The sequence below is a fragment of the Zootoca vivipara genome, chromosome 3 (assembly GCF_965207765.1).
Source record: "Zootoca vivipara chromosome 3, rZooViv2.hap1.1, whole genome shotgun sequence".
Classification (NCBI taxonomy): Eukaryota; Metazoa; Chordata; class Lepidosauria; order Squamata; family Lacertidae; genus Zootoca; species Zootoca vivipara.
Window position 1 is genome coordinate 48887978 of NC_142586.1, and position 15562 is coordinate 48903539.

General features: G+C 41.9%; 1 protein-coding gene across 1 annotated transcript in view; it reads right to left on the reverse strand.

Moving 5' to 3' along the window:
- The window catches only part of METTL24 (methyltransferase like 24), a 102984-nt gene extending 87703 nt beyond the window's left edge, over positions 1-15281 (reverse strand). Inside the window, exon 1 of the mRNA XM_088666008.1 lies at positions 15218-15281. The gene's annotated coding sequence lies outside the window, so the exon portion shown is untranslated. The remainder of the gene's footprint in view (positions 1-15217) is intronic.
- Positions 15282-15562: the final 281 nt, after the last annotated feature.

Sequence of the window (15562 nt, forward strand, 5' to 3'; positions counted from 1 at the left end):
TGCTACACTGTTTGTTTAGCAGGTGTTTTAATTCTCAAGTTACTATGTGCCTTTAGGATCGTGCAGGGTGTTCAAGAAGAGCAGTGAAGAACAGGTTTTAAAATATTTACTTACGTTTCCATGCAGGCTTTTGGAGTAAAAACCAAAAACCTACCCCCAAGGCAACTTACACAGAATGAAAACAAAACTACAAAATCTAATGCCAATAAATATCATTTAAAATAGGAGTGTAAAACATTTCACAACCCATCAACACCTTCATACAAAACTAGCTTGAACAATTTAAAAGAAAACAAACACCCCAGCAAAATAAACCATTAAAACTCAGAAATTCAATTCCACATCTCAGCTAATAAACCAGTATCTAACATGTTTCCCTAATAAAAAGTAACAGAAACCAACTGCAGTCCTGCACATAATGCCCTCCAGCTCTTTTGGGACTAAAATTCCCATCATCCCTGACCACTGGTCCTGTTAGCTAGGGATGATGGGAGTTGTAATCCAAAAACAGCTGGAGGGCCAGGTTTGGCCATGCCTCGCATAGGCCTTTGATCTTGCAGAATTAAATGCTTTATCAGCATATTCAGGACTTACTTAAAAAGAGTTGGTTGTTCTTTAGCTGCAAACTATGGGATGGGTTAATGGAATGTATGAAATGGCAATTGTGTAAATCACAAATGATTGCTTTTACTTTGCAAGGACATCAGTAACACTGAAACATTTATAACTAATGCTAAACATCCTCTCCCCACTCCCCTGCAATATGAAAACTTGAAACCTCACTGTAGTCAGTTACAAAATTCCCTTGATGATCAGGCCAAGATGTAGGCATGACAGTTCAATCCTATGCATATTTACTTGGAAGTAATCTCAGTGGTACTATTTGCCATTATCAGCAGGACTATGGAAAGGAATGCCCCATCTTCCATCGGGCTAAGTTCCCTGGCACAGGATGCTTCCAATAAAATCCTCCCTCCCTTATTAGAGCGGAAAAGCCAGGGTCAACTACATGATGCTCTCACTTCTCCAGAATCCAGTTTGGTGGCACAACTACAAAATCCATAGTTATGAGTCAATCGTTATTAATGTGGAAGTGTTAGTTGCTAATAGACTAACAGTGCAACCCTTACCACATCTACTTGGAAGTCCTATTGAATTCAATGGAGCTTACTCCCAGGTAAGTGGGGATAGGATTGCAGCCTTAGATAGGAATAAGAAAGGAGGTCCCTGGTTTGGATGTCACCAGACCATAAGCAAACTTAGCTGCCTTATGGATCATTGTGTCGTGTATGTAGACTAAAAAGGTGAGGTATATCATCTGATTTATTGTATACAAATAACACTATCTCAGCCTGCCATCTGTGATACGGTGTTAAAGTAACTGAACCAATTTGCAGTGTTGTGGCGAGGATTACCACAAGATATAGTTGAAACTGTTTGAACACTCAAAAGCAATAAAGCGGGGGATACAATTTTGGGAAATGGCAACAACTGGTTGTCTTAACCTTGCTTGTCCTCCAGTCAGTCATGCTTGGCTCTCCCTAACTGCCCACCTGTCATCACCCAGCCTGCCTAATGGTTGCCCAATCATTCTTAAAAGTCTGGAATGTTTTAGGGGAAACGCTTTCATCCCTGAATTCAACACATTGCAGTGCTTAATTCATATCAATCTTAATTACCTTCAGAAATTGAAATCTCATTTTAGAATACATTTCTTTTGGGTGACTTTCCACCAGCCCTGCCTCTTTCCTTGGAAGATATTGATTGACCTACATTATGGGGGAGGCTGCAAACCTTTTCCTCTGCTACCTTTTAAAGACACATGGAATGGTTGGCCTAGAAGTCACAGTTAGAAGCATAACACACTTTGAAATAACCTAAACAAGGATTTAATGGACATTGGGTAATGGGAATCATGCAAGTCTCCTGAACCTTTTATCGTAGGATAAAGCTTTTTAGCCAGGTTTGAAAATATATTTCCGTCAGAGAGTTTTAAATTACAGATGAACCAATATTCAACAAACCTGTTTTTGAGTTGCATTCAACTGGGGCCCATTGGAAGTGGTGGGGCAGAAGGCAGAGAAGCCAGTGATAGGTGGAGCAGATGCTGTGACAGGTGAAACATTCCTCCTAGTTTTGTCCCCATCCTCCTCCCTGTTGGGTTCTCAAAGGGCAAAACAAATGGAGGAGGAGGCAGCTGCCAGCCAGGGCCACAACTGGGGATGGTTCTAAGTAAGGCAGCAGGGAGGTGGCTGCTGACCCAGCTTGGTGGGGCAGTACCCAATTGGCCCTATTGGATCAACCTCCACTGACTGCATTAATGTGGTTATGGAACCTCTTTAACTATGCATCAAAGCACACGGGGATAACTCCTACTAAATCATACTCTGAGTAGACCCATTGAAATAAATGTCACACCTAACAAGTCAATTGGTTTCCATGGGTCTAGCTGGATACAACCCACCATTATGCTATTTACAATTGGTAAATCAATACTTTGGCTTTATAAGAGAGGCAAACATTTTTCAATGCACCAAATACCTAATCATCATTTTATTTGTATGCCGCCTTTCCACATTTAAAGCAATGCTCAAGGCAGCTTACAATATGAAAAGATTTACATAATTACAAACATAGCAAAGTAGTCATAAAAATGAAGAAAACACATCAAAAACTACATAACCAAACTGAACAATTTCCACGTAAAAATAAAGCTACAAAAAATTAATCAGTAACAGCAGCAAAAACTCCCAACAAAAACTTTCCCCCAAGTACCCTAGTCCAAATCAAAGTCTGATGGCCCCACTTGGTCTGCTGGCAACCATTTTTGTAATCCTTTTCATTTTAAGCATGTGCACAATTAGGAAGTTGGTAGTAACCTCTGCTTAGCCTCAAGCATCCCACTGTGACCCACATTATGTATGAAATAAAATTAATTCTTTAAGCCTCAGGCTATTCACAGGCATATGGGGTTTGGGGAAATACTTCAGGTCTAAAGCCTACATAGAGAAAGAGTGTATTAAGTTATTCCACATCATGGCAGTTGTCACTACCTGGTTTAGTTGATCTCCAACCCATCCAAAACATTACCATTGCCCTGAATCCCTGGCCTACCTGGCAGCAAGTCAGTATGCCAAGTCCAAAGTCCAAGGTTCAATCTACACAAGCAAAGTCCAAAGACACAGTCCAGGGTCAATACAAGTAGCCAAGTCTGCAGAGGTCCAGGAGCATACAAGCCAAGGTCCTTCAACATGGACAGCCGAGCAGACACAGCCTTTCAGCTCTGTTTCCCTTTTGTACTTTGCTGATTGCAGCATCTGTCCAAAATAAAACAAGCAGCACGCAAAGGCACCAAATTCAATCCAGTTTCAATCAAGTATTATTAATCCAAAGAGAAAACAATAAGAGAACCATATACAAGTGCTGACACAAGAGCCAAAATCAAACGTTAAACAGATAGCATGTACAAATTAAAGGCAAACCAGTCTTTATAGTCTTTGAGGCTATCTAGCGGTCAGCAAGTGGCAGCAGGTCGAACGAGGTGTCAATGGTAGTAGACAGGCTGCCGGCGTTTTTTTGCCTGTTTCGCCCATATGACGGGCTTCTTCAGTAGTTCTCCTTGTACTTTTATGTTTAGTGCATTCACTGGTGGTATAAACCAGGTCTTATTAGTATTCGAATTAAGACACTAATATACATATAAACAGAACAAATATCAAAAACAGTACTTACAATTTGTATGAAACCACTTATCTTGGCTTAGGCCACAATGCTCAGGTGTTTTTTCAAAAGGTTCTCTCATTTACATATTCACTGGTAATACAAATCAAATTCTAATTATTGTTTGAAATAATACAGTAATACAATTTCTAAAATACATGTACACAAAAAGAGATACTTACATTTCTTGTATTCAGAGTATTTTTGGTTTGAGCATGTATTGACTAAGCAAATATCCTGTGTTTGGAGCACACTTATATACAAAAAGTTGGTTCACAGGTGATAATAATTAAAGATGACAATTAGGAGGGGGCAGAAGAATGTGAGTACTGATAACACTTACAGTATCTCTATGATTACTGTATGTTATACTGCTAGTGTGTTCGTTTAAATGAATACAGAAAGGTCAAGATCTGAGTTTAAACCGTCCGGTTGTAATGTCTTAAACATAAAAATCAATTTAGTTTCTTGTTGTCTCAATATTTTTAGGATATCCTGCTTGTGGTATTTCTTGGGTGTGTACTGCCATAAGCCAAAAAACATTAAATCGGAGTCACTGTGTTTCATTTGTAAAAAATGAGGTGTAAGAGGGGCTTCCATCACTTTATTGCGGATGCGTGATCTGTGTTCTCCTATACGTACCTTTAGTGCCCGCGTGGTGCTGCCTATATACAGTTTGTTGCAAGGGCACCGTATGCAATAAACTACGTTCTTGGAGTTGCATGTGGTCATGGAGTTGATTTTAAAAGTGAACTGCATATGTTCACTTTTTATTTCTTTTACTTGTAAACTGTAGGGGCACATATTGCATGAGCCGCATCTATAGTGGCCTTTAGTGACAATGGATGGTGATTCCAAACAATCAGCTTTGACCAATTGATTGCGCAAAGTTCCTTTCTTCCTCAACCCTAAAAGGGGGGGATCTTTACAGCCAGGTATGTCTTCCACAATATGCCAATGTTTATATATAATGTTTCTAATGTGGCTGGCCAGGGGTGTGAAATCCATCCCCATGACCAGGCGGCTGGGTTTTCTGTTTTTAATGCTATCAGACCGTGTTTCAAGCAAATTTTTTCGATTGCGACCGTCTACACGTCTGTATGCGTCCTGTATGATACAATTAGGGTAGCCCCGGTTAACGAGAGCTTTTTCTAGCTGATGAGCCGCATTTCTATAGTCTCTCTTGTCTGTAGCATTCCTTTTCAGTCTGATTAACTGTCCGTATGGTAAATTTCTTTTTAAATGAGAAGGGTGACTTGAAGAGTAATGGAGTAGGGAGTAACAATCCGTTAATTTCTTATATGGTTTGAATGCCAAGGTGTTTCTATTTGAAATGTAGACCACTACATCCAAAAATGGAATTTCTTTTTTGTGATACTGACAAGTAAATTTTAGATGGGAATCCAATGTGTTCACCCATTCTTGGAATGCAATACATGTTGCTTCAGATTTAAAAATTATGAGCAAATCATCAATGTATCTTTTAATCAGAATGATGTCATTTGTAAAGGGGTTAGATTCAGAAAAAAAATGTTTGTTTTCAAAGTCAATCATGTGAATGTTTGCTACCGATGGGGCCAATGCCGCGCCCATAGCAACCCCCTTGGTTTGGATGTAGAAGTCATTTTTATACCTGAAGAAATTATTTTCAAAAACAATATCCAGTAATTGGATTAAAAAATAATAAGGAGGGGTTTGTTCTTGTCTGGAACGTAGTAAATTTTCAATGGTCCCTCTTATGGTCTCTAGTGGGATATTAGTGTAGAGAGAACCTACATCGAGTGTTGCCAGGATCGCTCCTCTAGGCACGGGAAGGTCTTCCAGTTTAGCAATAAGATCTTTAGTGTCTCGGATATATGTGGTGGTGGCAGTGGATTGCAGCATCTGAGCTTGATGAGGCAGGTGACCCTCACCTGTTCCAGTCCTGCTCTAGCTGAGGAATCAAATCTCTCCTCCCAGAGCTAGGGAGCTGGGCTGCAGGCCCTTGCCTATCTTAGCCTCTTAAAACTCCCCTCCTACTGCTCCCTAACCTCAGAGCCCACCTTGTTCGTGGGGACAGCGGCTCCTCTGGCTCTGGGCCCTGCTGTTCTGGTTTTTGTGCAGTGACCCCCCCCCCATCCCCTTGCCATCCTCTGTCACCCTGTGAGAACTTCCCCACCCCCTGCTTGCCCTGGTTTGTCCCAGCTACACCCCTCACTGGGATCCTTTTCCTCTTCCACATCATCCTGCCAGTTCATGACAACTATAAACAATAGCAGAGAAGGAACAGGGTGCCAGATGAACAATTGCCATCCCCCCCTTTAATCACAGTGGTATGATGTAGGAACGCAGGAGTTGGTGAATTATGACACAACACAAATGCTAACACTTAAGACAAAAGCTACAGAACTGCAGCTGCAGCATATGAGAAGAGACCACAGTGGGGAAAGACGGAAAAAATAAGCATTTCTATGGCACCATTTACAACATTGTATGGTAGATCAGTGTTGTTATCTTCATGTTGCCAGTGGTCAAAGGCACCTACTGAATTTCCAGCAGCAGTGACATTTGAACTGGAGCTTATGATTATTTTGGGTCAAAGCTTAGACTCTTTGCAGCTCTTCCCTAAGAATGCAAAATTCTGCCAAAGCTGTGAAATATTATTTGAGAAGTGAAGAGGGAGAGAGGAATGAGTGTACCTACAGCAAAACAGGCAAGCAGCATGGATGCCTTTATTGGACGAAAATGAAGCTCAGTGAGGTCAAAGGGCCATTTTATCACATTGCAGTTGTTGTTGTTGTTTTACAATAATGGGGAAGGTGAGAAACTGAGTTCCACAGGTGCTGCATCCAGATGATTGCTTCAGATACGCTCCTTTTTATCCTTCGAATTCTTGCCAGAGTTCATGATCCCACAATGCATTTCTTTCTCCACACAGCTACTTACTAAACCACCTTAAATTGTTCCAAATGAGACCATGAACTCTGGAGGTGGATATTCCTGCCCCCTGCCAACCATAAGAAGTGTCTCAGTTGAGACAGTTAATTCCACATGACTTTGTCCCCTCAGAAAAAAAGGGGGAGGAATTGCAATGTGGTACTGATATTTATTGTTCTTCGGCAATGTTAAAATCTTTTGGCAACAGTCAAGCTCACAAGGGAGGGAAAGCCTGTAGTTAATTATTAAAACACTGCCTTAGTTATTGCAGCATGTCAGAAACCACTTGATTTTCAGAGTTGGGAAACTTCATTCCTCTGAAACAGAATACATTGAGTGCTAGAAAAAAATTCAGTATACTATTTAGTTTGTTTGCAAAACAGATGGGCTGCTAAACATCAGAATAGCCAAGTGGTGTACAAAAAAAGTAATCATACAAGGCAATGACAGCATTAGAAACAAAATAAAACAAAATTAACAACAGCAGACTACAAAATTAACAGCAGCAGACTACAAAAGCCTGAGTAACGCACGGGGGGGGGGGGCAGATTTTCAGCATACATGAAAAGCCCAGAAATCATAGGAACCTGGAATATTTTGAGCGGGAGGGAGATTGAGAGAACTGGAATTCTAACTGAATATACCTTAACTCAGGGGTGGGTAATCTTTTTGACCCAGCTGACCAATCTTTATCTTCCCCTACAGCACTGGCCAACTTTGACAGGTGGGAGGGGCAACCCTTCCATCAATCATCCGATGACTGAATTGGCCCACGTGGGGGAACTTCCCACACATTGGGGAGTTAATCCCTGTTTTCTGTGCAGAAAAGTTATACAAGAAGCCAATCCAGCTACTCCACACCTAATGTTACATAGTTCATCAGGTATGGAGCAGATGAGTGTGGCTGGGGAAAATTCCAGTGGGAGACCTCGCAGGCCAAATTGGGCCCACAAGGCAGAAGTTCCCCCATCTCTGCCTTAGTAGAATACAACCCTCCGTGTTTAAAACATAAGTTTTCATCTTTGTATACACAGGAAAGCTTTTGCACCATTGAATCAATCCAGGTCATATTTCTTCACATCATTGCAAGGTGCCTGCAGGCCTGAGAGTGCCAGGTGGTTCAATGAAGCAATGAGCTATAAGGGAAAGTTTGCAGGCATAAACTTTAATCCTAATTTTTAATTTTTTAATAATGTTTTTTCACCCTCTGTGTTAACACTTATGACTAGACAGGAACCGTAAAAAAGAGAGAAGGATTAAAAAGTCTTTATCCTTCATATTCTATCAGTCTGCTGTTTAAATGAGACAAGTCAATCCAATTGTTCAGGTGCCGCTTTTGAAAACAAAAGGCTTTAGTAGTGATTCAAGGCTGAAACATTGGTGCATATAGCATCAAAACGGCCTTAGTTCAGCTCCTAGTAGGTAGGAGTATAATAAGAGGGCTTTTTTATCACAGTATTTCCCATTAGCACATCTTGCTCCAGCAGAGGTTTTCAGCGGTATAAAAAAATGTTTCAATCTGAGGTTCAACACAGGGTGCAGGAGAATAAGGGCAGGCAGATCTAGAAAGCTGATTCTCCTCCCAAACTGATGGACAGTCATAGCAGAGTGTCATTTTCAAGCAAATAAGCATCTATTCTAGATCAGACCAAGGAACCATCTGGTCCAGCATCACATTTCCCCCAGTGGGCATCCTTCCCCCTACCCCTTAATGTACAGAGAATCATAGAATCATATTTTTTTCTGATGCCAGGTATCCCCCCCCATGTATTGTTTGTGGTTGATAGGAAGTTTCTACAAGGTATTTAGTGTGGTTGTTTTATGATGGGTTTCTTAACATAGTTGTGCACCCCTCTGGGCTCCACTAAGGGACAGAGGCATGATGATGATCAGAATGGTAAGGAACCTTTACTTAAGTGGAGTCTCTGACGTGCGGGGCTTGTTTTATGTTTTGGTTGATAACATACAGGCTGAAGTGTTTTAATCAACAGTATCTAGAGCTGCTTGTCAAAACTGTCTGGAAATTTCCAACTTTTACAGAATGCAGCCATCAGGTTGTTAACTGCCATGAATATATCACTCCAGTATTACAAGATCTTTCTGCGTCTTTCGTTATGGGCTCTATTCAAAGTGCTGTTTTTGACCTTTGAAAGTTTTAATGGCCTGGGGACAGGCTGCCTTCTGCTGCACAAGCCTACTTGTCAGCTGTGGTCACATTCAGATGCCCGCTCTGGCTGCCCTTGCCATCAGGAGACACCTGCTGAATTTGAACTTATCAAGCCAGTTGATGGATTTTGTTTAGGTTTGAATTGAGGCAATGGTTTCCTGCCCCATAGTTACAGGAGCTAACTAACTCCCCAGTGCTATGATAGTTTTGTTATTATCGCTGCTGTTGAGAACTGTCACTTTGCTTACACTGCATACACACCATGTATTTGAGGCACACCCCACTCCCACAATCCTAAGAAGTATAGTTTACCTCTCAAAGGTCTACAGTTCTCAGCACCCTTAGCAAACTACAGTTGCCAGGATTATTTGGGGGAAGCCATATGGTGTGTATGTAGCTACAATAGTTATCTGGAATTGTCACAGGCAGTGCTTATTGTGTTTGATTGCCATTTGACCCCACTGCTTACCATTTTGTCCCTGCATACCAGAGATGGGGAACCGGAGGCTCCCCAGATGTTGTCAGCCTTAGTCAGCATGATCAAATGTTGCAAATGATGAGAGCTGAGGTCCAGCAACATTTGGAGGGCGACAGATGCTCCTTCCATGCTCTATTCCTGTTATACATGTACCTACCAGTTGACAATAACATTTGCATTCAATGAAGTGGACTTTAGTCCACAAAGGCTTGTGCCATAATATACATGCTAGTTTTTAAGGAGGCAAAAGCCTTAATAATTTTTAAATCACTGTCACTATCATTATTTCATTTGCTCCAAGGAGCTCAAAGTGGTATGCATAGTTCTTCCCCTCTCCACTTTTATCATTTCAAAAACCCTGTGAAGTAGGCTAGGTAGAGATAATTCTCTCCTTAAATATGTTGACCTGGCACCCTCACCCTTATCCTTCTGGCACCTGGCAAAGTCAATTCTGCTTCTTTGGCTTTTAATAGTATTTAAGGTCCTTCTATCTGGTTTGTACCTGCAGTTTTTGTTTGCTTTGTACTTTTCCTCCTACTGTTTTCATCGTTGTAATAGTTTAACAATGGATGCTCTACTTTTATAGCGTATTCTGTAATGTTCACTTGCTGTTGTTTTGGAAGCCACCTTCAGGGCTGTTTAAACTCACATTCTGTTATCTGCCTGTTCTGAAACATTGGTAAAGGTAAAGGGACCCCTGACCATTAGGACCAGTCGTGACCGACTCTGGGGTTGCGGTGCTCATCTCGCTTTACTGGTCAACGGAGCTAGCGTACAGCTTCTGGATCATGTGGCCAGCATGACAAAAGCCACTTCTGGCGAACCAGAGCAGCGCACGGAAATGCCGTTTACCTTCCTGCTGGAGTGGTACCTATTTATCTACTTGCACTTTGACATGCTTTTGAACTGCTAGGTTGGCAGGAGCAGGGACCGAGCAATGGGAGCTCACCCCGTGCGGGTATTCGAACCGCTGATCTTCTGATCGGCAAGCCCTAGGCTCTGTGGTTTAACCCACAGCACCACCCGCATCCCTGAAACATTGGTAGCTATGCCCAAAGTCTCTACCCCCACCCTTAACATTTGCAGCTGGAAAGATTTTTAATTTTGAATGCAAAGGCTCAGAGCAACCTTATTTTCTCACCCATTTGCATCACATCTAACGATTAAATATTGACATGGCTGCCTTCAGAAGCATGTTTCACTCCCTGAGGCTAAATAACAAAGGCTATTCTTGTATCAGGCCAGCAATTAGTCTCAACTGTATAAAAAGAAGAAAATAATATTGACTAGATACTGCCAGAGGAAACTCTATTTCTAAATCATTTATTATTGTTCTTTTTTGTACCTACTTCCTGTTATTATTACTGATAATTTCCAGCATTTTACTACTATAGTGTATGAGATTAGCAGAATGCTACCTTTTCCAGCCCAGTAACACTACTAAATAGCACTAGAGATAAGATAAACATAGCGACCAGGGGGCTGAAAGGCACTCTCCCAATGCTGTCCTGAATGTAGGGTTGGAACCACTGTAATACAGTGTCCCCAATTCCCATTCCCTGGAGCCAGTCTAGGAGGAAACCATGGGCGATGGTATCAAAGGCCAACGAGAGACTTAGGAGGAGCAAGGTCGCACTCCCTCTTTTCCTGCTGTCTGAAAAGGTCATCCATCGAGCAACCAAGGTGGCCAGGCCTGAACCCAGATTGGAATGGATCTAAATAACCTGTGTTGGAGGACACAGAATGGTTGCAGATGATGTTATAGCATCACCCCAGAGGAAAACAGGTTGGTATCTGAAGGATTCACAAATAATGCTTTTCCTTCATGGTAAGAAAGCCTCCTCTCTCATATTTCTTACTGCTTTTCATGTGAAAAGTAAATTAAGAGTTAGAGAAATCATTGTAAATTCCTTTCTTTGTGTTGATTTTGACCTTACAACTCTGTTTCAGCCCTGCAATCCATGATTACAAAGAGACTTTTTCTAAAACATGGTGGACAGAGGGATCCAACTGCGTAATCCAGTTGAAAAGGGGTGAGGGGCTGCTGGCTCTGCGAGCAAGGGTGACATAACTGGGCTCCTGAGCCCCACAGGGGTGCCGCAGAAAGAAGTTGGTTAAGGTTGAAAACCTCCAGCCTAATCTACAAAAAGCACTGCTTAAATTAACCTTACAATCCGAACTTGCCTCTCGTATTGTCTGGCAAAAAAAATGTAAAGCTGAGAGCCGAATTCCACATTGAATATGCTCTCTTCCTTTTGTGGAATGCAAGAAAAGCTTGTCTCCATTCCCTTCCTAAATGAATCTCTCTGTGTGCCTAAGAAGCCTTGCCAATTTTGCCCCCGGAGGCTGAACCCCATCTGCTAAACCAGAGACTACTAATTCAAAGTGTTAGCTCTCATCTCACATGAAATTTTAATGAAGTTAAACTGAATTCTCTTGCCTGTCCCTGAACACCAGCCGATCAACTTCCTTGACTGTGCTCTAAGAATCTCAATATTCAGTGGTACAAAGAAAGACGTACCAAGAGTTGGGGCTATCAAGGTATTTCTTAAAGTGTTGTTAGTTCATATGTTCTGAAACAATTGGCCTCTGATTTGTATTAGTGAGTCAAGCACCACTCTGGCAGTGTGATTTTAGGCATGTCTGCTCATATGTAAACCTGAGTTCAGTGGGCCTTACTGGTACATGTGCATAGAACTGATTGGCTGAGAGCAAGAATGTGGACCCTGATGTGATACCCTCCAGATGTTGCTGGATTACAACTCCCATCAGCCCTGACAACTACCTGTGCTGGAGGGCCAGAGGTTTCCCATTTCTAGCTTGGAAGAAGCGTGAGATGAAAATGTGACTTAATACAGTATAGAAATTGTCTTTTTTTAGCAGAGCTTATTCTCTGTGGAATAGCATTTGCTCTTGCATTCAGGTGAGCATATTGCATGCCTGCTGATTTCCCAAATGCTCCCCCTTTCATCTCTCTGAAAGAGATCCGAAGGCAAAATTGAACTGGAAACATGGAACAATATTCTTTTCCCTGTAAACATACAGAAGATAACCAAATGACAGCGACAGAAGCCAGGAACGCAAATAATACATGTGATATAAATATCCCATAGAGAAGCACTTTCAAATCCCAATTGGTTTCCACAGCAATGCTTATAGGCTCCTCCAGACAGCCAACTTATTGAGCGATTCATCCTGATTTGTTTTCACAATCCTTGTGCAGATGGTGGATTATGGAGCATTTGTTCCGATTCCTGGGTATGAGCTTGAATCACTCCCACAAAATACTGTCTGGAGGTGACCTAACCCTCCCCTGAAATCTTTAGGACTTGATATTTTTCTTAGATGTGTAGGGTTTAATAAATGGTTTATAAAGGAAACCTACAGGGGGCTTTGGGGCGGGGGAGAGGGGGGAGGGGACAAATCCAACTATAAAATGGACCACCTTTGATTGTCTACTTGCATGGGACTCTCTCGTGGCAGGAGGGGGCCTGTGGGGGGGGTTGGAAGAAGGTGGAGAATATGTTATGTATGTTTTGTTTTTTAATGTGTAAAATTAATAAAAAATATTTAAAATATATATATATATAAAGGAAACCTACAGTTTGGGAGCAGAAGGAAAAAGTGAAACCTTCTCATAAAAAGCTAAATTGGGGATAGAATTAAATTTGCCGCATGTAATGTTTTGAGAGAAAAGGTTATGAAAATGATGTATAGATGGTATTTAACACCTGCAAAACTTGCAAAAATGTATCGTACATCTGATAACAAATGTTGGAAATGCAAAGAAACAGAAGGGACCTTTTTCCACATGTGGTGGACGTGCCCCAAGGTGAAAGACTTCTGGGAAAGGATTTATAATGAGATGGGAAAGGTGCTGAAAGACACGTTTATTAAGAAACCAGAAACCTTTCTACTTGGAATTGTAGGTGATGAAATCCCCAGAAAGGACCTAACATTCTTTTTGTATGCCACAACTGCTGCAAGGCTACAACTAGTGAAGAATTGGAAGAGCCAAGAAATACCAACAATAGATGAATGGCAAATGAAGATGATGGACTTCATCGAGCTTGCCGAGCTGACTGGGAGACTCCGCGATCAGGGAGAGGAGACAATCGAAGAAGATTGGAAGAAATTTAAAGTTTATTTAAATAAGTATTGTAGTATTTAGTATAATCTTTAGGAGTTAGCTTGGGACAGCGGGTGGCACTGTGGGTTAAACCACAGAGCCTAGGGCTTGCCGATCAGAAGGTCGGTGGTTCGAATCCCCGCAATAGGGTGAGCTCCCGTTGCTCGGTCCTAGCTCCTGCCAACCTAGCAGTTTGAAAGCACATCAAAGTGCAAGTAGATAAATAGGTACTGCTACAGCGGGAAGGTAAACGGCATTTCCGTGCGCTTCCCTGGTTCGCCAAAAGTGGCTTTGTCATGCTGGCCACATGACCTGGAAACTGTACGCCGGCTCCCTCAGCCAATAACGTGAGATGAGCGCTGCAACCCCAGAGTTGGTCTGTCAAGATTGGACCTAATGGCCAGGGGTCCCTTTACCTTTACCTTAGGAGTTAAACTATATTAAAAAGAACAAAAACCAATAGCTAAGTTAGGGTTATAATAAGTTTATATTGGTGAAGTGTTTGATCAATGAAACTGCTAGAAAATCTTAAGATAAGGAAACTCAGATGGGGGGACCGAGGGAAGTCACCCAAATAATGTAAAGAGTAAGCTAGGAATGTAAGATTTTTTTTTCTTTGTACTGTTTTTCTTTTTCTTTTTAGGTCTTTTTCTTTTTCTCTCTATTGTAATGTCTTAATTTGTTGTATTTTACAAAATGAATAAAAATAAATTATAAAAATAAAAATAAATTGGGGGTAGCCAACACAGAGGCTTCCAGATGTTTACAACTCCTATAATCCCAGCTGGGGTTTATCGAAATTGTAGTTCAAAACACCTGGATAGTTGGATACCCCAGAGCAAAAGTGTGTGTGTGAGTGAGTGTGTGTGTGTGTGTGTGTGTGTGTGAGAGAGAGAGAGAGAGAGAGAGAGAGAGAGAGAGAGAGAGAGAGAGAGAGAGAGAGGTGGCAACCCAGAGCCTGGAACTGGATTACTGAGGAATGACTGAGGAGGAAGTGGAAGAGAAGCAGCTGTCTTCCCATCTCTAGCGCTGCAGCAAGTGGGATTCCAAGTTGGCAGGTATAGTGGATGAAATGAACCAACACAGGGCTAGCTGTGGCTGCTTTCTCCCTTACATCCTGTTGTCTTGAAGCTGTACTCTTGGGCTGCCTGCAATGCTACTCAGCACCAGCAACATCTGAAAACGTTGCTGGGGTGACTACAGCGAGGAATGTGCTGTTCTGTATTCAGGAAAGGTGAGCAGTTTTGCTCAGAGCTACTTGTAAAGAGTTACAGGCAGCGCAATGCTCCGACTATTAAAGCCCAGGCATTTGGCAGCATCGTGCAACAAGCTAGTAACATAAAAGATAACAGTAACTGTAATCTACAACTGCCTGCAGCTTCACAGTCTGCAGCTTATGATATATGGCTCTGCTCTATAGTTTGAAGGATGATGTTTTGGCACTGCGGCCACACACGGCACTTGCTGGAGGATAGCAGATGCCGCTCATGTGTTCACAGAGGAAGGCTTTTGCATAGCCAGCCAGGGCTTCTTGGGAGGAAGGTGCAGGATTATAAATTTCATAAATAAATAGCCATCATTGGGAAAGCTTCCACTGTGAACAAAGACATGCACTAAAAGGAAACAGCTGCTGAATTTCCCCCATTCAAAATAGGAAACAGTTAGTCAACCCATCACATTGGCAAAGTCTGCCCCTTGCCTTTCTTTTTATCCACACGCCCCACTGAAATAAATGGGAGGCTCGTCTTCATTTCAGTGAAGTATGCGCTGAAGAACCTCCTTGTGGCTTGCTCCCTGTGCTTCTTACCAGTATGTTGGCTTCTGCAGAGGAGATCCTTTATTAAAACGATGTTCAGAACAGAAGAATGAGTGGAAGAATGATTAGCAGCAGGGACTGGCATGGGGTGCTGGGTGGAGTCAGAGTGAGTAACAGGCGGAATCAACTGATAAAGATCATTGGAGAGTGGAGAATGACGCAGAAGAGGAATTAGCAGTGTGTTAGGGAGAGCAGTGAGCTGAGTCAGAGTGGTGTTAGAGAACAGCTGCTGAAGAGAAGAGACAATATGGAATAACAAATAATTCTTTGTTATTCTATATTAAAAGTCCACCTGCTTGGATGGCTTTCCATCCAAAATTATATACCAATTTTAAA